We start from the raw sequence: 26,870 nt of genomic DNA on the forward strand, positions 1-26,870 counted from the left end.
ATTCCTTTTTGTGAATTTTAAACATTACTGAGGTATATCAAAATACAACATAACCTAAGAACTTTTTGAAAAATATTCATAGTATTTTTACCTCTTGGCCCAATGTCAAGAAACTTGTATTTAAGAATGTCACAGATCCTAATATAACTTCTGAAGTTTTCCTGTAATGCTGTGGCATATTTTCTTTTTATATATTTGTTTAAAGAATCAGATTTAGAATAATTTGTGAAAAAATCTATGAATTCCAATACCTCGTAATAAAGGGCTATATTTGTGCTTTGCAGTTAATGTGGAAAACAGAGTGGATTACTTTGCTTGAAGTATAAATGTGTGAGACTTCACAATGACATGATATGTTATTGGGCAATAAGATATTTTTTGAAAATCACTTCCTTCTCAGTGGAAAATACTATTATTACTAAATCCTTCTCTTTACATGGAAAAAAAATGACAACATAGAATGTAAGATTTCAAGACAAATATTATATAAGCACTTTGCTTCTAATATCTCCTTTATGAAGTTAGCTGATACAAGTAAAGATAATTCATCTCAAAAAACACAAACTGAAACATATTTTCTAAAGTAATGAACAGAATATAAACATGAGGTAATTTTTTTCTATGTACTTTTTTCTTCTAAGGGATATGGAGGATCCTCAGAAAGGTATTTTCAGACAGCTTTTCTGCCGTGATTAATATTGTCATAAAAATAGTCTTTTCTTTTTTTAAATTTATAAATATCTATCTCACTTGATTTGAAAATAGAGCCATGAGAAAGGTGGAATAGATATAGTTTCCTTTTTTCAGATAGAATTAATGACATTCTAAGTATTTACATCACAAAAACAAATCATGCAACTAGGTGTCACTGAACTAAAATTGGAATCTGAGTTCTGACTTCTAATTCCAGTGGTTATTTTCCCATAACAGCATACTCTGTTGGCTTGACAATCATAATCTGTGACTTCATAAACTCTTCAAAAGAACCCTCTAAAGTAAACATTATTAGCCTCATTTTTCAGATGGCAAGATTCACGTTAAATGACTTTAAAAATGGACAATTAAACTGAAGTTTATCTGCATCTATAATAAATGATCTTTCCTTCCTACTTCTTAAACTTTCTTAGTATGTTATGTGGATGCCAGTCTCTAGTATTTCTAAAAGTTTACTAAACTGTTATTGAACTAAGATCAAAGAATTTAACCTATATTGATTTACTTCAGTATTGTCTATGTAAATCTCAATTTCCCATCTCTCTTTTTCTCCATTTTTTTTAACCACCATGCAAAGTGCTACCAAGTGTTAAATATCAATGTGTGAGGGTGTCATTTGCTCTTTCTCAAGTTCAAGGTGCTCATATTTTTTATTCTGAAAATTACCTCATTGATTTTTCAAATCCTGTAAGGTGAAAAGCCTAGGACACTGCAAGAATTCACCACTGGGAGCCATGGCTTTAAAATGATTTGTAACTGTTCTTCAAATAGGACAGAGAATATTAGGAATTATTTCCTGTAAGGATGATGCTGATTTTCATCTTTTAAAAAGTCTTACCAGAATAGAAGCTATATTCATTCTTCACAAGCCAAAGTACCTTCGTCATATATATGGGTTCTAAGATAATAAAAAATCATCTTTTTGAGAACTGATTTGTGCAAGAATTAGCAATAGACTGGATTTGTGAATACGTGGCTATCTCAGCTCCAGTTAATCAGGGAAAACTCTTTAAAGACAGAATGAAATAGAGCACTCATAGATCCCTTAGCATAGAGCTTGAAAAAACTCCTTCTAAAGTATAGAATCTAGGTCTTTGGCAAGAAGCTAGTAACATTCTCCATCAATTTTCCTTGTTCTGTTGAATGGTTAAATATATCATTTCAATTATCCTGGATTGATAATCTAATTAGGATATCAACACCTTCATTCTCTGACAACAAATTGGAAATGAAATATTATTAAGAGCTGCCAATAAAATAATCTCAAGGATTTTTAAGGCTTAAGACTTTACACCTAAAGGGAAATAACTAGTAGACACTATAACTCAATAAATTCATTTTTAATTTAAACTATTACATAGTTGTCAAATTTGAAACTTTATATATTTGAATTGAAAATAATTATCTTTAAACAAAATAAGGCCCTTTGGGTTTAAGAAAGTTCAATACTACAAAAAATGCTTCTCAAGATTATAACATATAACCTTTCTCAAGTATCTTTATTTTATATATTTGATGCTGAATTGACTAAACATATATTTGCTTTACTTAAATGTATAGAGTTTTCCCTATCATCACATTATTTGACTCACTTGAACTTTATTGTAATAGCAAGTACTGCAGAATTTTTCAGTAAAGGTTATTTTTACTCAAGATTTAAGATAGTTGTTTATAAAGTCTGTGAATGGGTGAAGACAGTAAAGAATCTGCTTATAATGCAAGAAACCCAGATTCTATCCCTGGGTCAGGAAGATGCCCTGGAGAAGGGAATGGCACCCACTCCAGTATTCTGCCTGGAAAATTCCATGGACAGAGGAACCTGGTAGATTACAGTCCACGGGGATGCAAAGAGTTTGACACTACTGAATACTTTTCACTTTCATCTTGAATATTTCACAGTCTTCCTTTGAAATTTAATTTTAAAATATAAATTTATTAAACTCAATAAAGGTGAAATAAAACATAAATTTATTAAATTATACACTGGTAGTATGAAATTTTTTGTGTCCAAATTTTAATTTGAGGCAATTATTTGAAAAGTTCAGATCTTCTCTAAATCTTCATGCAACTCACAAGGAATATTCTAAAAGGATTCTCAAGTATTTCCTATGCTATGCTATGCTAAGTCACTTCAGTCATGTCCGACTCTGTGTGACCCCATAGATGGCAACCACCAGGCTCCCCCGTCCCTGGGATTCTCCAGGCAAGAGCATTGGAGTGGGCCGCCATCTCCCTCTCCAATGCATGAAAGTGAAAAGTGAAAACAAAGTCGCTCAGTCGTGTCCGACTCTTAGCGACCCCATGGATTGCAGCCTACCAGGCTCCTCCGTCCATGGGATTTTCCAGGCAAAAGTACTAGAGTGGGGTGCCATTCCTAGTTGGTAAATAAAGCAAAGAGTTTGAGACTGGCCTGGAATTCCATGCCAGATGCACTTAGTTGCAGAGAATATGAACAAGTCAGTGATTATTACTTGATACTATTAAGATAGCCATTTTAGGTATGCACTTTATTGAATTTATGTGAAAGGCTGTAGTTCTATGCAATGTACTTTTTGCATAAAAACAGATGTATTTTACACATTGTATTTGCTATTATTTCATGTGGTTAAGGGCTTCCCAGGTGGCACTAGTGGTAAAGAATCCACTTGCCAATGCAAGAGGTGTGGTTTTGATCCCTAGGTCAGGAAGATCTCCTGAAGGAGGGCATGGCCACCCACTCCAGTATTCTTGCCTTAAGAATCCCATAAACAGAGAGGCCTAGCCAGCTACAGTCCAGAGGATAACAAAGAGTTGGACACAACTCAAGTAATTTAGCAAACACACACATGTGGTTAAAACCTAAAGACACATCTTTTCATGCGCTTTTTTATGGTAACTGAGGCATATTCACTGTACAGTTCTCTATCAACATAAATAATGGGTTTCTCCAGGTATAAGAGGTAAGTTTTCTAGAGCTTTAGAAGGTATAGTATGGGCTCTAGTTCCCTTCAGGGTATTAGGTGTGTTTACAAAGGATAAGAAATTGTTCAGACCAACCAGAGATGGGTGTCATAATTAGTGTCTCCCTCAGAGCCCCAAGTATCAACAGCTGCAAAGGAGCTCATCTTTTCCTCTGAAACAGACCTAAGTTACTGTGCCATGAAAATTCTCGTTAAACAGTTGTCATTAACAGTGCTAAGATGAAGTTCCTTCAAAGAGATTCATGGCCACTAAGACTGAATTTAGGTAGGTGTATTAGTTTTCTACAAATTTCCAGAAACTTAGCAGCTTAAAAATAGATTTATAATTTCACAATTCTATAGGAAAGAATACAGTATGATTTTTCCTATTGGGCTAAAATCAAAATGTCAGTGGGCTTCTGTACCTTTCTGGAGAGACTAGCTGAGTATCCGTATCCTTGCCTTATGGGAATTCCTTCCTTCATTTTCAAAGCCAGCAAGTCCTTCTAACATTGCAATACTCTGATCTCTTCTCTGACCCACTCTTACACTGTTTATGGCTCCTCCAATTACATTGGGCCCACCACCGACAATTTCACTATCTTAAGGTCAGCTGATCAGAGAAGGCAATGGTATCCCACTCCAGTACTCTTGCCTGGAAAATCCTACGGATGGAGGAGCCTGGAAGGCTGCAGTCCATGGGGTCACTGAGGGTCAGACACGACTGAGCGACTTCACTTTCACTTTTCACTTTCATGCATTGGAGAAGGAAATGGCAACCCACTCCAGTGTTCTTGCCTGGAGAATCCCAGGGACAGGGGAGTCTGGTGGGCTGCAGCTATGGGATCACACAGAGTCAGACACGACTGAAGTGACTTAGCAGCAAGGTCAGCTGATAAGCAGCCCTTAATTCTCTTGCTTCATAGAACGCATTTGGAGGTTCCAGGAATTAGGATGTGGGTATTTTGGGGAACCATTATTCTGCCTACCATGTAGAGGAGTTCAGAAAAATAGGAAAAAAAAAAATAGATATCACAGTGCCAAATTACCAGACTGGTTTGTGACTGACACAATTAGGAATTGTTTTGTATAGCCATGATTGAAAATGACTCAGTTCAGTTCAGTTCAGTTCAGTCACTCAGTTGTGTCCGACTCTTTACCACCCCATGAATCACAGCACACCAGGCCTCCCTGTCCATCACCAACTCCCAGAGTTCACTCAGACTCACGTCCATCGAGTCAGTGATGCCATCCAGCCATCTCATCCTCTGTTGTCCCCTTTTCCTCCTGCCCCCAATCCCTCTCAGCATCAGAGTCTTTTCCAACGAGTCAACTCTTCACATGAGGTGGCCAAGTACTGGAATTTCAGCTTTAGCATCATTCCTTCCAAAGAAATCCCAGGGCTGATCTCCTTCAGAATTGACTGGTTGGATCTCCTTGCAGTCCAAGGGACTCTCAAGAGTCTTCTCCAACACCACAGTTCAACAGCATCAATTCTTCGGTGCTCAGCCTTCTTAACAGTCCAACTCTCACATCCATACATGACCACAGGAAAAACCATAGCCTTGACTAGACGGACCTTTGTTGGCAAAGTACTGTCTCTGCTTTTCAATATGCTATCTAGGTTGGTCATAACTTTTCTTCCAAGGAGTAAGCGTCTTTTAATTTCGTGGCTGCAGTCACCATCTGCAGTGATTTTGGAGTCCAAAAAAATAAAGTCTGACACTGTTTCCACTGATTCTCCATCTATTTCCCATGAAGTCATGGGATCAGATGCCATGATCTTCGTTTTCTGAATGTTGAGCTTTAAGCCAACTTTTTCACTCTCCTCTTTCACTTTCATCAAGAGGCTTTTGAGTTCCTCTTCACTTTTTGCCATAAGGGTGGTGTCATCTGCATATCTGAGGTTATTGATATTTCTCTCCGGCAATCTTGATTCAAGCTTGTGCTTCTTCCAGCCCAGCATTTCTCATGATGCACTCTGCATGTAAGTTAAATAAGCAGGGTGACGATATACAGCCTTGACGTACTTCTTTTCCTATTTGGAACCAGTCTGTTGTTCCATGTCCAGTTCTAACTGTTGCTTCCTGACTTGAATACAGATTTCTCAAGAGGCAGGTCAGGTGGTCTGGTATTCCCATCTCTTTAGAATTTTTCGCAGTTTATTGTGATCCACACAGTCAAAGGTTTGGCATAGTCAATAAAGACGTTTCATCCAGAAATAGATGTTTTTTCTGGAACTCTCTTGCTTTTTCCATGATCCAGTGGATGTTGGCAATTTGGTCTCCAGTTCCTCTGCCTTTTCTAAAACCAGCTTGAACATCTGGAAGTTCACGGTTCACATATTGCTGAAGCCTGGCTTGGAGAATTTTGAGCATTACTTTACTAGCATGTGACATGAGTGCAATTGTGCGGTAGTTTGAGCATTCTTTGGCATTGCCTTTTTTTGGGATTGGAATGAAAACTGACCTTTTCCAGTCCTGTGGCCACTGCTGAGTTTTCCAAATGTGCTGGCATATTGAGTGCAGCACTTTCACAGCATCATCTTTCAGGATTTGAAACAGCTCAAATAGAATGCCATCACCTCCACTAGTTTTGTTCTTAGTGATGTTTTCAAAGGCCCACTTGACTTCACATTCTACGATATCTGGCTCTAGGTGAGTGATCACACCATCGTGATTATCTGGGACATGAAGATCTTTTTTGTACAGTTCTTCTGTGTATTCTTGCCATCTCTTCTTAATATCTTCTGCTTCTGTTAGGTCCATACCATTTCTGTCCTTTATCGAGCCCATCTTTGCATGAAATGTTCCCTTGGTATCTCTAATTTTCTTGAAGAGATCTCTAGTCTTTCTCATTCTATTGTTTTCCTCTATTTCTTTGCATTGATCGCTGAGGAAGGCTTTCTTATCTCTCCTTGCTATTCTTCGGAACTCTGCATTCAGATGCTTATATCTCTCCTTTTCTCCTTTGCTTTTCGTTTCTCTTCTTTTCACAGCTATTTGTAAGGCCTCCTCAGACAGCCATTTTGCTTTTTTGCATTCCTTTTCCATGGGGATGGCCTTGATCTCTGTCTCCTGTACAATGTCATAAATCTCAGTCCATAGTTCATCAGGCACTCTATCTATCAGATCTAGTCCCTTAAATCTATTTCTCACTTCCACTGTATAATCATAAAGGATTTGATTTAGGTCATACCTGAATGGTCTAGTGGTTTTCCCTACTTTCTTCAATTTAAGTCTGAATTTGGCAATAAGGAGTTCATGATCTGAGTCACAGTCTGCTCCTGGTCTGGTTTTTGTTGACTGTATAGAGCTTCTCCATCTTTGGCTGCAAAGAATGTAATCAATCTGATTTTAGTGTTCACCATCTGGTCAGACAGGCTCAAAAAAATAAAATTTCTTAGCTTCCCTATCTAAGTTTTCAAAGGTAGGATGAATAGAGCTACAACTGAATAAAGGAATTCAAACTATACACTTCATAATCAGGTTTCTCCTTTATCTCTGACCTCTACTTCCCTAGCACTGTCTCCTCTTTTAGAAAAGCTTTCTTTGAAATTTGCAGACTGTTTTGCCCCAGGAAACTAACAAGAGGAGTACTGGGTGGGAACTGGTGGACAGAGGATAAGCTCGTTTGTGGGAAGTGGCTGTAGAAAAGAAGCTTCCCTTTTTTTTTTTTTGGCTTTTCACGCCAAGGGCAGTACTATCTCCTCTCCAAGGCTGTTTTCGATGCCAACATTCTTGAAAGGAAGTTCAAAACATTAGCTATCACTGCCTTTGCTCACAAGATGTACAGAAGCTGGAGAGACCCACCGAAAATACTCATATGTACCTCTTCTATCATTAATCATCTGGCTTGTAGTATCAGATAATTCTTAGTTTTCAAACAGTATCCTAAAACCAATTAGCTCACATATTTCCTAATTTTCCCCTTAAGGATTTTTAGTGTTTTACCTATTATTAGCCACTCACTCTCCACTTTCATGTATTGGAGAAGGAAATGGCAACCCAGTGTTCTTGCCTGGAGAATCCCAGGGACGGGGGAGCCTGGTGGGCTGCCGTCTATGGGATCACACAGAGTCGGACACGACTGAAGCGAATTAGCAGCAGCAGCAGCAGCCACTGAATATTCTTTGCATAGCTGCGGCACCAAATATTTTTTCTATAATTCTTCCTGCCTCTACATCACACCTGTCATTTCATAAGTTTATAAACTTAGAGTAATAGACTTGCATCTATTTTTCTCATGTAAAACAAGCTCTGATATAGTCATTTTTCTCTAAAAGTTTGCTCTGGACTGATTGTCTCACTTTTATCCTTCTCTTTTGACAGTAAGTTCCTGACTTTCATTGGTTTCTTGGCCTACATTTATAGTGCTTTATTCTGAAATAGTTGTTGTTCAGTCACTAAGTTGTGTCTGCCTTTTTGTGACCATGTGGATCGCAGCATGCTAGATGCCTCTGTCCTCTGCTGTCTCCTGGAATTTGCTCAAATTTATGTACATTGAGTCAGTGATGCTACCTAACCACCTCATATTCTGCTGGTCACTTCTCCTGTTGCCTTCAATCTTTCCCAGCATCACTGTTTTTCAATGGGTTGGCCTTCAAATCACATGGCCAAAGTACTGGAGCTACAACTTCATCATCAGGCCTTCTAATGAATATTCAGAGTTGATTTCCTATAGGACTGACTGGTTTGATCTCCTTGCAGTCCAAGGGACTCCCGAGTCTTCTCCAGCACTAATGTTTGAAATCATCAGTTCTTCAGTGCTCTGCCTCCTTTATGGTCCAACTCTCACATTATGCATGATGACTGGAAAAAAACATAGCTTTTATTGTGTGGACCTTTGTCAGCAAATTAATGTCCCTACTTTGTAACATACTATCTAAGTTTGTCATAGCTTTTCTTCCAAGGAGTAAGTATCTTTGAATTTTATGGCTGCAATCACTATCCAGAGTGATTTTGGAGCCTAAGAAAATAAAATCTGTCACTTCTTCCACTTTATTCTTAGATAATTATTGCTTTATTTTACTTTATTGTCTAATACCTTCAGCATTTCTAGAATGACTAACTTCCCTGGTAGAAACAATTTGGGAAATCTGATGTTCACCAACAAAGGAGACAAAATTATGGCTATGTTTTTTCACGTCATGTTCCCATTTTTTTTATATACTAAACTTGAGGTAGTGCTGATGTACCTTGAAGCTCTTTACACATGTAAACTAGCTTTTCAGGAAGCCACACACCTTGATTTTAAGCAGTAAACAACTATGCACATGTAGACAAAGCATTGAGGTAAGATTCTGGAGCCAGACTGCCTAAATTTTAATCTTAGCTCTAATATTTAGCTGTACAGTATTAGACAAATTATTTCTGTCTCCATTTGCTCATATACCAAGTAGTATTTTGAAAGGATTAAATGAATTGACATTTGTTAAGCACAATATACTATGCACTAAAAATCTTACTGTTTTACAAGAGTTTATAAAATATGAAATAACTGCCTATGTATTATTTACCAAATTGAATCAATATGCATGATTTTTCATAAATACATTCACGTATATATTCACATTTTTCCTCACTTTTTTTCTTTTTTACCTTTCAAATAGATTTTTTTCTTACCTTTGGTTCTAGTCTTCTGGACTATCAATACACTGACAAGGGGACGTCAGGAGAATCACATTTTAAAAGTGCTCACAAAAGGGCTTAGACAGTGAGGATACCAAGGGAAATGATTATTCATAGCTGCGTCTGTAGAAGAAAGGTAGATTCTTGATGTGAGAGACCAAAAAAAAGTCCAATCAGCAAATGGAAATTTGTTTCCCTGATAAAACCCATTAATTGATATTCTTCCTCCTTCCTCATACGTGTTCCTGGAACACTGTTCATTAAAATTAGGCTTTTAAAAATACATCCAAGTGACTCTCTTTTCAGAATGTGAAAACAACTGATTAGGTCAATAAGAAAATAAGTAATTTTTTATAGCAATGAAGGAGAGATTAGCAATTGATTTTTTTTTTTTTTTCTTTTTCAGTACACATTTTAGAGCAGATTGAGACATATGGATTGAGACTGACAAGAGAAAGGAAGAGAGAAAAATACAGAAAGAGACAGGGGCTGGGAGACTGATTCTCTTGTGTTTAAGACTTCCAGCTGCTCTGAGCAGTGAATAATTCACTAGGGAATTACAGCCTCCATAGTTCACTGCTCATGTTACTAGGCTAGGACCAAATATGATGCAGTTTTATGAATGAGATGACTCACCTGTTATTGGAATAAATATCCTGAAAGGCTTAAGAAAGAAAGAGAAGTGTAAGTGAGAGGGCACATTTTTTTTTTTTTTATTCTTCCAATTTTATTTTATTTTTAAACTTTACATAATTGTATTAGTTTTGCCAAATATCAAAATGAATCCGCCACAGGTATACATGTGTTCCCCATCCCGAACCCTCCTCCCTCCTCCCTCCCCATACCATCCCTCTGGGCCGTCCCAGTGCACCAGCCCCAAGCATCCAGCATCATGCATCGAACCTGGACTGGCAACTCGTTTCCTACATGATATTTTACATGTTTCATTGCCATTCTCCCAAATCTTCCCACCCTCTCCCTCTCCCACAGAGTCCATAAGACTGTTCTATACATCAGTGTCTCTTTTGCTGTCTCGTACACCGGGTTATTGTTACCATCTTTCTAAATTCCATATATATGCGTTAGAATACTGTATTTATGTTTTTCCTTCTGGCTTACTTCACTCTGTATAATAGGCTCCAGTTTCATCCACCTCATTAGAACTGATTCAAATGTATTCTTTTTAATGGCTGAGTAATACTCCATTGTGTATATGTACCACTGCTTTCTTATCCATTCATCTGCTGATGGACATCTAGGTTGCTTCCATGTCCTGGCTATTATAAACAGTGCTGCGATGAACATTGGGGTACACGTGTCTCTTTCCCTTCTGGTTTCCTCAGTGTGTATGCCCAGCAGTGGGGTTGCTGGATCATAAGGCAGTTCTATTTCCAGTTTTTTAAGGAATCTCCACACTGTTCTCCATAGTGGCTGTACTAGTTTGCATTCCCACCAACAGTGTAAGAGGGTTCCCTTTTCTCCACACCCTCTCCAGCATTTATTATTTGTAGACTTTTGGATCGCAGCCATTCTGACTGGTGTGAAATGGTACCTCATAGTGGTTTTGATTTGCATTTCTCTGATAATGAGTGATGTTGAGCATCTTTTCATGTGTTTGTTAGCCATCTGTATGTCTTTTTTGGAGAAATGTCTATTTAGTTCTTTGGCCCATTTTTTGATTGGGTCGTTTATTTTTCTGGAGTTGAGCTGTAGGAGTTGCTTGTATATTTTTGAGATTAGTTGTTTGTCGGTTGCTTCATTTGCTATTATTTTCTCCCATTCTGAAGGCTGTCTTTTCACCTTGCTAATAGTTTCCTTTGATGTGCAGAAGCTTTTAAGGTTAATTAGGTCCCATTTGTTTATTTTTGTTTTTATTTCCAATATTCTGGGAGGTGGGTCATAGAGGATCCTGCTGTGATGTATGTCGGAGAGTGTTTTGCCTATGTTCTCCTCTAGGAGTTTTATAGTTTCTGGTCTTACGTTTAGATCTTTAATCCATTTTGAGTTTATTTTTGTGTATGGTGTTAGAAAGTGGTCCAGTTTCATTCTTTTACAAGTGGTTGACCAGATTTCCCAGCACCACTTGTTAAAGAGATTGTCTTTAATCCATTGTATATTCTTGCCTCCTTTGTCGAAGATAAGGTGTCCATATGTGCGTGGATTTATCTCTGGGCTTTCTATTTTATTCCATTGATCAATATTTCTGTCTTTGTGCCAGTACCATACTGTCTTGATAACTGTGGCTTTGTAGTAGAGCCTGAAGTCAGGTAGGTTGATTCCTCCAGTTCCATTCTTCTTTCTCAAGATCGCTTTGGCTATTCGAGGTTTTTTTGTATTTCCATACAAATTGTGAAATTATTTGTTCTAGCTCTGTGAAGAATACTGTTGGTAGCTTGATAGGGATTGCATTGAATCTATAAATTGCTTTGGGTAGTATACTCATTTTCACTATATTGATTCTTCCAATCCATGAACATGGTATATTTCTCCATCTATTAGTGTCCTCTTTGATTTCTTTCACCAGTGTTTTATAGTTTTCTATATATAGGTCTTTAGTTTCTTTAGGTAGATATATTCCTAAGTATTTTATTCTTTCTGTTGCAATGGTGAATGGAATTGTTTCCTTAATTTCTCTTTCTGTTTTCTCATTATTAGTGTATAGGAATGCAAGGGATTTCTGTGTGTTGATTTTATATCCTGCAACTTTACTATATTCATTGATTATTTCTAGTAATTTTCTGGTGGAGTCTTTAGGGTTTTCTATGTAGAGGATCATGTCATCTGCAAATAGTGAGAGTTTTACTTCTTCTTTTCCAATTTGGATTCCTTTTATTTCTTTTTCTGCTCTGATTGCTATGGCCAAAACTTCCAAAACTATGTTGAATAGTAATGGTGAAAGTGGGCACCCTTGTCTTGTTCCTGACTTTAGAGGAAATGCTTTCAATTTTTCACCATTGAGGATAATGTTTGCAGTGGGTTTGTCATATATAGCTTTTATTATGTTGAGGTATGTTCCTTCTATTCCTGCTTTCTGGAGAGTTTTTATCATAAATGGATGTTGAATTTTGTCAAAGGCTTTCTCTGCATCTATTGAGATAATCATATGGTTTTTATTTTTCAATTTGTTAAAGTGGTGTATTACATTGATTGATTTGCGGATATTGAAGAATCCTTGCATCCCTGGGATAAAGCCCACTTGATCATGGTGTATGATCTTTTTAATGTGTTGTTGGATTCTGATTGCTAGAATTTTGTTTAGGATTTTTGCATCTATGTTCATCAGTGATATTGGCCTGTAGTTTTCTTTTTTTGTGGGATCTTTGTCAGGTTTTGGTATTAGGGTGATGGTGGCCTCATAGAATGAGTTTGGAAGTTTACCTTCCTCTGCAGTTTTCTGGAAGAGTTTGAGCGGGATAGGTGTTAGCTCTTCTCTAAATTTTTGGTAGAATTCAGCTGTGAAGCCGTCTGGACCTGGGCTTTTGTTTGCTGGAAGATTTTTGATTACAGTTTCAATTTCCATGCTTGTGATGGGTCTGTTAAGATTTTCTATTTCTTCCTGGTCCAGTTTTGGAAAGTTATACTTTTCTAAGAATTTGTCCATTTCTTCCACGTTGTCCATTTTATTGGCATATAATTGTTGATAGTAGTCTCTTATGATCCTTTGTATTTCTGTGTTGTCTGTTGTGATCTCTCCATTTTCGTTTCTAATTTTGTTGATTTGATTTTTCTCCCTTTGTTTCTTGATGAGTCTGGCTAATGGTTTATCAATTTTATTTATCCTTTCAAAGAACCAGCTTTTGGTTTTGTTGATTTTTGCTATGGTCTCTTTTGTTTCTTTTGCATTTATTTCTGCTCTAATTTTTTTTTTTTTTTCTTTTTTCTCCAATTTTATTTTATTTTTAAACTTTACATAATTGTATTAGTTTTGCCAAATATCAAAGTGAATCCGCCACAGGTATACATGTGTTCCCCATCCCAAACCCTCCTCCCTCCTCCCTCCCCATACCATCCCCCTGGGCCGTCCCAGTGCACCAGTCCCAAGCATCCAGCATCATGCATCGAACCTGGACTGGCAACTCGTTTCCCACATGATACTTTACATGTTTCATTGCCATTCTCCCAAATAAACCACTATGAGGTACCATTTCACACCAGTCAGAATGGCTGCGATCCAAAAGTCTGCTCTAATTTTTAAGATTTCTTTCCTTCTACTAACCCTGGGGTTCTTCGTTTCTTCTTTTTCTAGTTGCTTTAGGTGTAGAGTTAGGTTATTTATTTGACTTTTTTCTTGTTTCTTGAGGTGTGCCTGTATTGCTATGAACTTTCCCCTTAGGACTGCTTTTACCGTGTCCCACAGGTTTTGGGTTGTTGTGTTTTCATTTTCATTCGTTTCTATGCAAATTTTGATTTCTTTTTTGATTTCTTCTGTGATTTGTTGGTTATTCAGCAGCGTGTTGTTCAGCCTCCATATGTTGGAATTTTTAATAGTTTTTCTCCTGTAATTGAGATCTAATCTTACTGCATTGTGGTCAGAAAAAATGCTTGGAATGATTTCTATCTTTTTGAATTTACCAAGGCTAGCTTTATGGCCCAGGATGTGATCTATCCTGGAGAAGGTTCCATGTGCGCTTGAGAAAAAGGTGAAATTCATTGTTTTGGGATGAAATGTCCTATAGATATCAATTAGGTCTAACTGGTCTATTGTATCATTTAAAGTTTGTGTTTCCTTGTTAATTTTCTGTTTAGTTGATCTATCCATAGGTGTAAGTGGGGTATTAAAGTCTCCCACTATTATTGTGTTATTGTTAATTTCTCCTTTCATACTTGTTAGCATTTGTCTTACGTACTGTGGTGCTCCCGTGTTGGGTGCATATATATTTATAATTGTTATATCTTCTTCTTGGATTGATCCTTTGATCATTATATAGTGACCTTCTTTGTCTCTTTTCACAGCCTTTGTTTTAAAGTCTATTTTATCTGATATGAGTATTGCTACTCCTGCTTTCTTTTGGTCCCTATTTGCATGGAAAATCTTTTTCCAGCCCTTCACTTTCAGTCTGTATGTGTCCCCTGTTTTGAGGTGGGTCTCTTGTAGACAACATATGTAGGGGTCTTGTTTTTGTATCCATTCAGCCAGTCTTTGTCTTTTGGTTGGGGCATTCAACCCATTTACATTTAAGGTAATTACTGGTAAGTATGTTCCCGTTGCCATTTACTTTATTGTTTTGGGTTCGAGTTTATACACCGTTTTTGTGTTTCCTGTCTAGAGAATATCCTTTAGTATTTGTTGGAGAGCTGGTTTGGTGGTGCAGAATTCTCTCAGCTTTTGCTTGTCTGAAAAGCTTTTGATTTCTCCTTCATACTTGAATGAGATCCTTGCTGGGTACAATAATCTGGGCTGTAGGTTATTTTCTTTCATCATTTTAAGTATGTCTTGCCATTCCCTCCTGGCTTGAAGAGTTTCTATTGAAAGATCAGCTGTTATCCTTATGGGAATTCCCTTGTGTGTTATTTGTTGTTTTTCCCTTGCTGCTTTTAATATTTGTTCTTTGTGTTTGATCTTTGTTAATTTGATTAATATGTGTCTTGGGGTGTTTCTCCTTGGGTTTATCCTGTTTGGGACTCTCTGGGTTTCTTGGACTTGGGTGATTATTTCCTTCCCCAGTTTAGGGAAGTTTTCAACTATTATCTCCTCAAGTATTTTCTCATGGTCTTTCTTTTTGTCTTCTTCTTCTGGAACCCCTATGATTCGAATGTTGTAGCGTTTAATATTGTCCTGGAGGTCTCTGAGATTGTCCTCATTTCTTTTAATTCGTTTTTCTTTTATCCTCTCTGATTCATTTATTTCTACCATTCTGTCTTCTAATTCACTAATCCTGTCTTCTGCCTCTGTTATTCTACTATTTGTTGCCTCCAGAGTGTTTTTAATTTCACTTATTGCATTATTCATTATATATTGACTCTTTTTTATTTCTTCTAGGTCCTTGTTAAACCTTTCTTGCATCTTCTCAATCCTTGTCTCCAGGCTATTTATCTGTGATTCCATTTTAGTTTCAAGATTTTGGATCAATTTCACTATCATTATTCGGAATTCTTTATCAGGTAGATTGAGAGGGCACATTTTTAGTATTACATTGAATACATTGTATTTAATGTGTATTTTGTCCAGAAACAAAAATCAAGTGACAGGAAAGGGAAACTGAATACAAGAAGAAGGTTTTAGAAAACAGTAAGAACGGCATCAAGGGTTCAGTTCAAGACCAATCCATCTAAGAAGGATGAATTTAGGGAAAAAAATCATCCATAACACAGTTACAAAAGTCTCATAATGTGCAGTATTACATTTAATAAGAAAATGATCTTAATAGCATCATTTTAAGTCATACCTGGGAGAGTGTTGGAAGGGTGGATTACAAAGTCCTCAGTAAATACTACGCTTTTGATTCTCTTCCTAAGAAGTTATGTCCCAAACCTGAAGACAGATAAGTAGATAATAGATGGACAATAGATAGAGATAAGATCGATTTACACAAGTTAAACATTTAATATGTGTTCATGCCTCATTTGATCAAGTTTATGAAATGTAATTCTTTTACTGATACATGTATTTATTTATTTAAAATGCTGTCCAAAATTGTTTAATTAATTACTTTATAAGTTTAATTTTCCTGGAAACAATAGTTACATGTTTTTTTAATTCCTTTTCTAAAGTATTCATAATTTTTGTTGTATTGATTTTTAGGATATCCTAGTTTAGCTGTTAATTATTATGATCATTAATATTATGGGTTTTCCCTAAGTAAAACTTTCTACTTTAACATAAAATTTAGAATGTATAAATATACTTCATAAGTCAATGATTTTGTCATAATGTCAGTATCTGTTAACAAAATCCTGAAAGATGGCAAATTTTTAAAAAATGTGTGGTCTTTTGCTAGTGAAGAGATGATTAGGTGTGGAGGGCTTTTTATATTAATTTAAAATTATTAGCTACATAAAGTATATAAGAAAGCTAAATATGTGCTAGACCTCATTGTTGTAAACCAGGTCCCTTCTTGATATTTGTATTTCAGTCTTTATCAAAAGTAATTTTTCAAATGTATAATTTCCAACAGAGATCTTTCTTTTAAATTCCCAGGGCACTTTGTGTATTACACTTTAAGTAATCTTTCTTCTTTCTTTGGTAGTTACTTATGTGTTTTAAAATTCAAGTACATTGAATAATAGCTAGCAGCATGAAAGTGAAAGTGAAGTCTCTCAGTCATGTCCAACTCTTTGCAACCCCATGGACTGTAGCCTACCAGGCTCTCTGTCCACGGGATTCTCCAGGCAAGAATACTGCAGTGGGTTGCCAATTCCTTCTCCAGGGGATCTTCCTGACCCAGGGATCGAACCCGGGTCTCCCGCATTGCAGGCGGATGCTTTACCCTCTGAGCCACTAGGGAAGCCCATAGTAGCTAGCAGCATAGTGCTAGAAGCTAGCAGCATAGTAGGTTATATAGTAGTAGCTCAGAGTACATGTGAAATAAATCTTACTTGTTAATTGTACTAAAAAATGGTTGGTACATGGTATACCAAGTTGTACTGACCAAGAAGAGCTCATGTAAAGATAATACTTCATTCTATACAATTGTTTTTATGGAAAACTTGAAACATATAGCAATAGAAATCTATTAATATTTTGCATAGGAAAATTTATACAAACCAAAGTGACCCTTGTTTTAAAGATAAGCATCAGGGAAACCTGTTCTCTTTTCTGTGTTACAGATTAATGAATAATTTATCTTAATAAGGCAGAATTGGAAAGACCTGCTCTATTCTTATATGGAGGCAATACAATGTAGAAAATAACATCTTCATGATGTACAGCAAGATAAAATGGTTGTAGATAATAAAAGTTTCCCTCTGTTATAACAAGTAAAATTTGCCTTGGGAATGCACTACCCCAAGTCTGGGTACTGTGCTTTCTTGGTAATACTACGTCTAACCTATATTTTGTTTGTCTTTTAAGAAGGAAAGGTTACTACAGTGTTAAAAGCCAAGAAACACTTTAAAGCTCTGACACAACTGCTCATATATGAACCAAATATTCTTACCACTGTTTCCTCAGCATTTAAACACTTCAATACCTTGCTTAGCATTGAGAAAAAAATTGTTCTTTTAAAATACAACTGAATACCTAGCTTTATTTAAGAAATAGACAAATAATTTTAGTCTAAGAACCAAACATTTAACTTTGTTGCTTTGAAGATGTTATTATTTATATTCTATTAAAGTATTAATATTACATTTTGTCCTGCTTACTAATCAGAAGCTACTATTTTTTATTATTAACATATATGAAATATTTAATCCATTTTAAATGGGGCCTCGATTTTTTAGTGTTGTTTCACATTTTATTTGAAGAATTCATTAGTGAAGATATTGCTTCCCCAATAACAAAATTAAAATCTTTGTTTTGACTTGGTTTGTAATCATTAGTCCATAGAATAATTAAGAAAAGTCAATAAGATCAAAATGCTCACTACTAAAAGGTCATGCAAGAATACGGCCTACCTTCTTCTCTGAGTAATTAAAGCTATAACTGGGAGAATCTCTGGCAAATAAAAACAGAACATGATTCAGATACTATAAGTCAGAATGTAACACTTCTGCCCCTTGCAGAAAGAAAACATTTCTTTAAAAATAAGGGCAGAGAATGAGCTTAAATAAAAGCTAAAGAGAATCTTCTTCTATAAATAGTGCCTCTTTGTGATGAAAGCTGAGAAACCAAGGGCAATAATTCTTTTGAGGTCTAATTTTCTTATAGTATCATAGCTTAAAGTAATGCAAATTGAGGGATAACATACCTGTAATTTGGCTAAATTAAATAAAAACTGGATTCATCTATAAAAATAATAAGTAAAATATTTGTTATGTGTAAACTTGTCTGCAGAATTTTACACAATGTCAGATTTAATCTTGGGTTAAGCATCCAGGTGAAAAGAAAATATGAAAATTCCAAGTATTAAGAAATTAACTATCATCTGATGTGGGGCTTCCCTGGTGGCTTAGCAGTAAAGTATCTGCCTGCAATGCAGGAGTTCAGTTCAGTTCAGTCACTCAGTCATGTCTAGCTTTAGGTGAGTGATCACACCATCATGATTGTCTGGATCATGAAGATCTTTTTTTTTTTTTTTTTTTTAAAGTTATTCTGTTTATTCTTGCCACCGCTTCTTAATATCTTCTGCTTCTGGTAGACCCATACCATTTCTGTCCTTTATTGAGCCCATCTTTGCATGAAATCTTCCCTTGGTATTTCTGAAGAGATCTCTAGTCTAGATCTCTAATCTCCTATTGTTTTCCTCTATTTCTTTGCACTGATCACTGAGGGAGGCTTTCTGATCTCTCCTTCTCTTTGGAACTCTGCTTTCAGATGCTTATATCTTTCCTTTTCTCGTTTGCTTTTCACTTCTCTTCTTTTCACAGCTATTTGTAAGGCCTCCTCAGATAGCCATTTTGCATTTCTTTTTCTTGGGGATGATCTTGATCCCTGTCTCCTGTACAATGTCACAAACCGCCATCCATAGTTCATCAGGCACTCTGTCTATCAGATCTAATCCCTTAAATCTATTTCTCACTTCCACTGTATAATCGTAAGGGATTTGATTTAAGGAATACCTGAATGGTCTAGTGGGCGCAACTTGGCACAGATAAATGACTGTAAGATTCTCTTTTAATTTTTTTTAAATTTCCATTTAAATCTTGATAGTTACATATTTTTATAAATGTCAATATAGAGTACTGTAGTTAAAAAAATAACAATGTTTCTAATCCTGGTTAAATTTCTATTCCACTAATTTTCCTGTAATTTCCAAGAGGGAATTCTAAAGCCAAATGTGTTAGTTAGGTGGGAAGAAAAAAATCACCATGCTGATTAAGTGAAGTAGCATTACAAGGGGTTGGAGGAGCTAACAGAGAGCACTGTCCTTTTTATTCTGGCTGTGGTGGGAAAGCAAGTGCAGGTACTCTAAACTACAAAATACAAGCAATTTGGGGAAGAAGTGTGATAGCTTTGATTTGGATACTCAGAAAGGAGACATAGAGAACATACTCACCCCTTTGGATGAAAAGTTTGCAACAGAACAAAGATGTTAGATGTTTTGACAGCAGTTTCCCATTTCAGGTTGTATTATGTTGACAAAAGGCTTTGTCATGGGGTTTAAAATTTCAGACAAATGTGAGTTAAACCAGAGTTTCTGTAAAGTATGATTGAAAGTTGAGCTTCCCTTGTGGTTCAGATGGTAAAGAATCTGCCTGCAATGCAGGAGACCCAGGTTTGATCCCTGGGGTAGAAAGATCTACTGGAGAAGGGAATGGCAACCCACTCTAGTATTCTTACCTGGAAAGTCCCATGGACAGAGGAGCCTGGTGGGCTACATGGTTCATGGTTTGCAGAGTCAGACTGACCAATTAACACTTTTCAATTTTTCATGATTAAATTGGACTCAGTGGTGAGTTATCTAACTATTGCTAAGAAATAATGACTCAAGATAACAAAAGTCATCAATTTTGACTAATTTTGACCATGGAATACCTCACTTAGAAATATATTGAAATATTACTTCCATTCCATCTATGTTTATTTATTATTTTATTTTATTTTTTTAACTTTACAATATTGTATTGGTTTTGTCATATATCAACATGAATCTGCCACAGGTATACACGTGTTCCCCATCCTGAACCCTCCTCCCTCCCCATACCATCCCTCTGGGTTGTCCCCGTGCACCAGCCCCAAGCATCCAGTATCGTACATCGAATGTGGACTGGCAACTCATTTCATATATGATATTATACATGTTTCAATGCCATTCTCCCAAATCATCCCACCCTCTCCCTCTCTCACAGAGTCCAAAAGACTGTTCTATACATTAGTGTCTCTTTTGCTGTCTCGTATAAAAGCTGTGGTACATGTACACAATGGAGTATTACTCAGCCATTAAAAAGAAAACATTGGAGTCAGTTCTAATGAGGTGGATGAAACTGGAGCCTGGAGAGTGAAGTAAGCCAGAAAGAAAAACACCAATACAGTATACTAACACATACATATGGAATTTAGAAAGATGGTAACAATAACCCTGTATACGAGACATCTATTTTTTTAATTCATTCTTAATGAGATTTGTCACCTTTCAAGCATGCTCACTGTAAAAGCACAGTAGTCAATGCTTTTGGCAAAGGAAAATCAAAAGCTTGCTTTTGTTCTTTCTTCTAGTGGCAAGCTCAGAGTTGGCATTGCCACAAAAGTCAGTACCAAGAGAAGTCATTTGTTTGCTTCACATGACCTCTACATAACTGTCACAACTCTTATGTGGAGATGCTTTGAAAAAAAAAAAAAGAAAGGGTGTAACAAGTCATGGATGAAAAAAATGGTAATTGAAGTTGATGTTTCTTATAAAATTTAACATGGTTCATCATAGTAAATGATAGTAAAATTATATTTTAGTAAAACTATTTTTACAGAATTTAGTAAAAACATCTTTTATAGAATTCCCCTTCTATGATATTTTTATATTATTGGTCAGGCTTGTTGTTATATTTAGTCACTAAGTCATGTCCAACTCTTTGCAACCCCATGGACTATAGCCCACCAGGCTTCTCTGTCCATGGGGTTTTCCAGACAAGAATACTGGTTGACATTTCATTCTCCAGGGGATCTCCTAGATCAGTGATGGAACTTGCATCTCCTACGTTGACAGGCAGATTCTTTTGGTCAGTTTAGTTATCACTTTATTTATTTTTGTTAATTAAACTTACATGCGCATATGGAAAGGCAATTATGTGCCATGTACTGGCCTCACTCCTTGTAATCACTGACAATGACATTCTCAAATATCTCAAAAATAATATTTGAAATAAAAATATTGTAGTCACTTCATTCATTTTTGTATTTATAATAGTGGCTGAATGCAACCTTTTTATTATTTCATATGCAAATGAGTACTATATTTAATTATACATTTGAGATAAAATCCATGTTGATTTGAAGCTGGGGTTCCTTATCTTATTTGTCACCTGCATAGTCATTTTATGTTATAAAATCCTCTCTGATCTCTCATCAATATGGTTACTGAATGTGATTCTCTATTTTTGGATTCTTATTTTCTTGAGCACTGGGTATTTAGTTTTTATATTTTAAAGAGTTGTAGATGTGGTAACACTCAGCTTTCTTTTACATAACTACAAATAAACAGTACATGCTTCTGTTTTCAGTCCATATTGCTACTTATATACATATGTTTTTATGGAAGGAATCATCATGTTCTCATTCTAGCACATGACTCCTTGATATATATTTTCCCCTATATAAAGACCTTGTTCTAGCTAACTAATTAACCCTATTGCTGTCAAAGAAACCAAGGCATTCTTTGAAAATCATGACTCTTGTCTGGAATAATCTTTCTGTCTATACAAATCACCAAAAGTCCAGCCCATTGCCTCACAGGTTTGGCGCTTTCTTCTCTGAAAGCACAAAGTAATGTTTTCCTTTTAGAATTCTCAAAACACTTGTTTGGGTCTTGATACACATGTCCTGTAGGCTTGCTGCCATCTCTGTTATCTCTGGTTCTTGCTGAAACATTGATAAGCACCTAATGAACCTCCCATTTTGCAAATTCACAAAAACTCCTCGTACAGTTGTAGCCCTCTCTCAGGTTGTTTCCACTTTATTTACATTAACCTTAATAAATGCTGTTAATAAATACTGTGTACAAAAACTAATAACATGTAGATAAACTATCCTTAAAACATTTTCCTTTATTTAAACATGCATAGGCAATGGCAGTCCACTCTAGTACTTTTGCCTAGAAAATCCCATGGATGGAGGAGCCTGGTAGGCTGCCGTCCATGGGGTTGCTAGAGTTGGACACGACTGAGCAGCTTCACTTTCACTTTTCACTTTAATGCATTGGAGAAGGAAATGGCAACCCACTCCAGTGTTCTTGGCTGAAAAATCCCATGGGCAGAGGAGCCTGGTAGGCTGTAGTCCATGGGGTTACGAAGAGTCAGACACGACTGAGCAATTTCACTTTCACTTTTCACTTTCATGCATTGGAGAAGGCAATGATAACCCACTCCAGTATTCTTGCCTGGAGAATCCCAGGGACGGGGGAGCCTGCTGGGCTGCCGTCTATGGGGTTGCACAGAGTCAGACACGACTGAAGCGACCTAGCAGCAGCAGCATTTCAAAACTCTTGAATGAAGAATTGCATGTTTTTCATGTTTATTAAATGCCAGGAAGGGAAGGTATATGAAGTGTTCTGTAGGGGAAGAAAGAAATTTGAGAGTTTTGATACTTTGAAGGCAAGAAGACTACTCTACTAACAGTTCAGTTCAGTTCAGTCGCTCAGTCCTGTCGGACACTTTGTGACTCCATGAATCGCAGCACGCCAGGCCTCCCTGTCCATCACCAACTCCCGGAGTTCACCCAGACTCACGTCCATCGAGTCAGTGATGCCATCCAGCCATCTCATCCTCTGTCGTCCCCTTCTCCTCCTGCCCCCAATCCCTCCCAGCATCAGAGTCTTTTCCAATGAGTCAACTCTTTTCATGAGGTGACCAGAGTACTGGAGTTTCAGCTTTAGCGTCATTCCTTCCAAAGAAATCCCAGGGCTGATCTCCTTCAGAATGGACTGGTTGGATCTCCTTGCAGTCCAAAGGAATTCTCAAGAGTCTTCTCCAACACCACAGTTCAAAAGCATCAATTCTTCAGCTCTCAGCCTTCTTCACAGTCCAACTCTCACATCCACACATGACCACAGGAAAAACCATAGCCTTGACTAGACGGACCTTTGTTGGCAAAGTACTGTCTCTGCTTTTGAATATGCTATTCCTTCCAAGGAGTAAGCGTCTTTTAATTTCATGGCTGCAGTCACCATCTGCAGTGATTTTGGAGCCCCCAAAAATAAAGTCTGACACTGTTTCCACTGTTTCCCCATCTATTTCCCATGAAGTGGTGAGACCGGATGCCATGATGTTCGTTTTCTGAATGTTGAGCTTTAAGCCAACTTTTTTACTCTCCACTTTCACTTTCATCAAGAGGCTTTTGAGTTCTTCTTCACTTTCTGCCATAAGGGTGGTGTCATCTGCATATCTGAGATTATTGATATTTCTCCCAGCAATCTTGATTCCAGCTTGTGCTTCTTCCAGTCCAGCGTTTCTCATGATGTACTCTGTATATAAGTTAAATAAGCAGGGTGACAATATACAGCTTTGACGTACTCCTTTCCTATTTGGAACCAGTCTGTTGTTCCATGTCCAGTTCTAACTGTTGCTTCCTGACTTGCATACAGATTCCTCAAGAGGCAGATCAGGTGGTCTGGTATTCCCATCTCTTTCAGAATTTTCTACAGTTTATTGTGATCCACACAGTCAAAGGCTTTGGCAGTGTGGGTGTGTTAGTTGCTCAGTCATATCTGACTCTCTGCGACCCCATGGACTGTATGTAGCCCACCAAGCTCCTCTGTCCTTGGAGTTCTCCAGGCAAGAACACTGGAGTGGGTTGCATTTCCTTCTCCAGGGCATCTTGCTGACTGAGGGATTTTACCCCAGACTCTTGCATTGCAGGCAGATTCTTAACATTCCAAGGCACCATCACAAATAGGTATATTAACAGTAGTGTAATGTAATAATATAGCATTTTAAAGAGATTTTGATGACTGAAGGAATACGTTGTGTATGGATTCTTTTCTGCTTTACAAGTCATGTTCACATTTCTTTGAGCATTGGTGTTGCTGGTTACTGTGGTACAGTTCATTCTCTCTAGAGAATGTTTGGAAGTATGAGGGGAAGATTTATGTTTGCTTTTATATTTTGATTATTAACGTAAATAAGGAAAGTTTTGCACTTAAGTAGTCAGGGACTAGGGTTGCATACAAAGAAGAATCACTCTACCCAACATTCTAGTAATGGCCCATTGAGACTCTGATTCCTGACCATTCTTATACAGTCTTATAAATCTTCAGTTGACTATATACATATATATATATATATGTGTGTGTGTGTGTGTGTGTGTGTGTGTATCTCACATGTGGAAAGGTAATAAGACTATATTTACCACATATCTTTGCTCTAGTAAATTTTGCTTTCCTAGTTGAAAAGTCAGTTGATTCATATATAGTTGCAATTTCAAGCAGTACTTTTTTTAAAAAAAGTATTGAAGTATAGTCGATGTACAACATTATGTTCATTTCAGGTGAATAGCATAGCGGTTCAACATTTAAATGCATTATGAAATGATCACCACAATAAATCTAGTAACCATCTGTCACCATACAGAGTTATCGCAGTGCTGTTGACCTCATGCTACATAGTATACCCCTGTAAGTTACTTTATAAATGAAACTTTGTACCTCTTAATACCCTTCACCTATTTCACTCAGCTTCTCACTCCACATTCCTTCCCCTCTTATCTATGAGTCTGTTTCTGTTTTGTTTTCTCATTTATTTTGTTGTTTTTAAATTCCAGTGTAAGTTAAACTGTATATATTTGTCTTTTCTGTCTGACTTAGTTCACTTTAGCAAAATACCTTCTAGGTCCATCTGTGTCACAAATGGCAAGATTTCTTCCTTTTTTCTTTAATGATCAAGCAATATTTTACTGTATATATATACACTACTTCTTCTTCCATTCATATGCTGGTGGACACAGGTTGCTTTCACAGCTTGGCTACTGCAAATAATGCCGCACTGAAAAAGGGGGTGTACTTGTATCTTTATAAATTAATGTTTTTGATTCCTGCAGCTAAATACTTAGACGTGAAACTGGCAAATTGTAGGTAATTCTTCTTTTAGTTCTTGGAAGTACTTCCATAGTGGCAGTACAAATGTACATTTCTACCAACAGTACAGGAAGATTCCCTTTTCTTCACATCCTCACCATCATTTGTTGTTTGTTATATTTTTGATGATAGTATTTCTGACAGGTGTGTGGTGATATCTCATTGTGGTTTTGATTTGCATTCTCCAAATAGTTATGTCCATCATGTTTTTTTTTTTTAATTTATTTATTTTAGTTGGGGGCTAATTACTTTACAATATTGTAGTGGTTTTTGCCATACATTGATATGAATCAGCCATGGGTTTACATGTGATCCCCCTCCTGTTGACCATCAGTGTGTTTCACTTGGAAAACTATCTATTCAGGTTATCTGCCTATTTCTTTTTAATAAGATTATTCTTTTGCTATTGAGTTGTATGTGCTGTTTATATGTTTTGGATATTAACCCCTTATTGGATATATCATTTACAAATATATTCTCCCATTCAGTATGATGCCTTTTCATTTTCTTGATGTTTTCCTTTATTGCACAAAATTTTTTTCATTTGATGTAGTCTTACTGGTTTATTTTAGCTTTTGTTGCCTTTGCCTGAGAAAATGGATCCAAAAAATATTGCCAAGACCAATGTCAAAGAGTTTACTGCCTGTTTTCTTCTAAGAATTATATGGTTGCAGTTGTTTCATTTAAGCCTTTATTCTATTTTGAAGATTTTTGTATATGGGTATATGGTATAAGAAAGTGGTCCAGTTTCTTTTCTTCTTTTTTTTTTTTTTTAGCATGTAGCTGTCCAGTTTTTCTACATGGTTTATTGAAAAGGCAGTCTTTTTCTTAATATTATTTACTTTATCATAGATTAACTGAGCATGAAAGCATGGATTTGTTTCCAGGCTCATTGTTCTGTCCTATTGATCTTTGTGTCTCCTTTTGTGCCCACACCATATTGTTTCCATTACTCTGGCTTTATAGTATAGTCTGAAATCGGGGAGCCTGGTACCTCTAGCTTTCTTCTTCTTTCTCAAGATTGTTTTGATAATTTGGGGTCTTTTGTGGTTCCATATAAATTTTAAAATTCCTTGTTCTAGTTATGTGAAAAATTTCTTTGATACTTTGAGAGGGATTGAATTGAATCTATACATTGCTTTGGATAGTAGGGACATTTTAATAATATTAATTCTTTTAGTCTATGGACACAAGATATCTTTATATTTGTGTTGTCTTAAATTTCTTTCATTAACATCTTATAATTTTCAGAGTACAGGTCTTTTACCTCCTTGGTTGAACTTTTTCCTAGATATTTTATTCTTCTGTGATGCAATTGTACATGAAATTGTTTTATTAATTTCTCATTTTGGTAGATCATTGTTCTCTGTGTTTAACACTCTACACAAAATGATGAAAGACATAATTTCCCTTATTTCACACACTCAGAAGCTGAAATTCTTGAGTTGATGCCTGCCATTAAGGTTGGGGTCAGAGTAGCAGGGAGAGTCAGGTTATTTTAATTAAAATGAGAAATGTGTAGTTTGTGAGCTCTGTCATTTAAGAGTTGTATAATCTGGAATGAATCTATGTATTTCTCTACAAATATAAAAGATTAAGAATATGGGCCCTATGTATTTCTCATGATTCTATAAGGAGAAAATGAGATTATTATGAGCTTATTTAACGTCAATGATTTTTAAGGATTGATTTAATTATCATCTTTTCACCAAAGATGGTATTCCTCCTGCCAGCTTTCCTGAGGTCTTTGACATTAAATAATACAA

This window comes from Bos indicus, chromosome 26 (assembly GCF_029378745.1).
Source record: "Bos indicus isolate NIAB-ARS_2022 breed Sahiwal x Tharparkar chromosome 26, NIAB-ARS_B.indTharparkar_mat_pri_1.0, whole genome shotgun sequence".
In the NCBI taxonomy this organism is placed as follows: Eukaryota; Metazoa; Chordata; class Mammalia; order Artiodactyla; family Bovidae; genus Bos; species Bos indicus.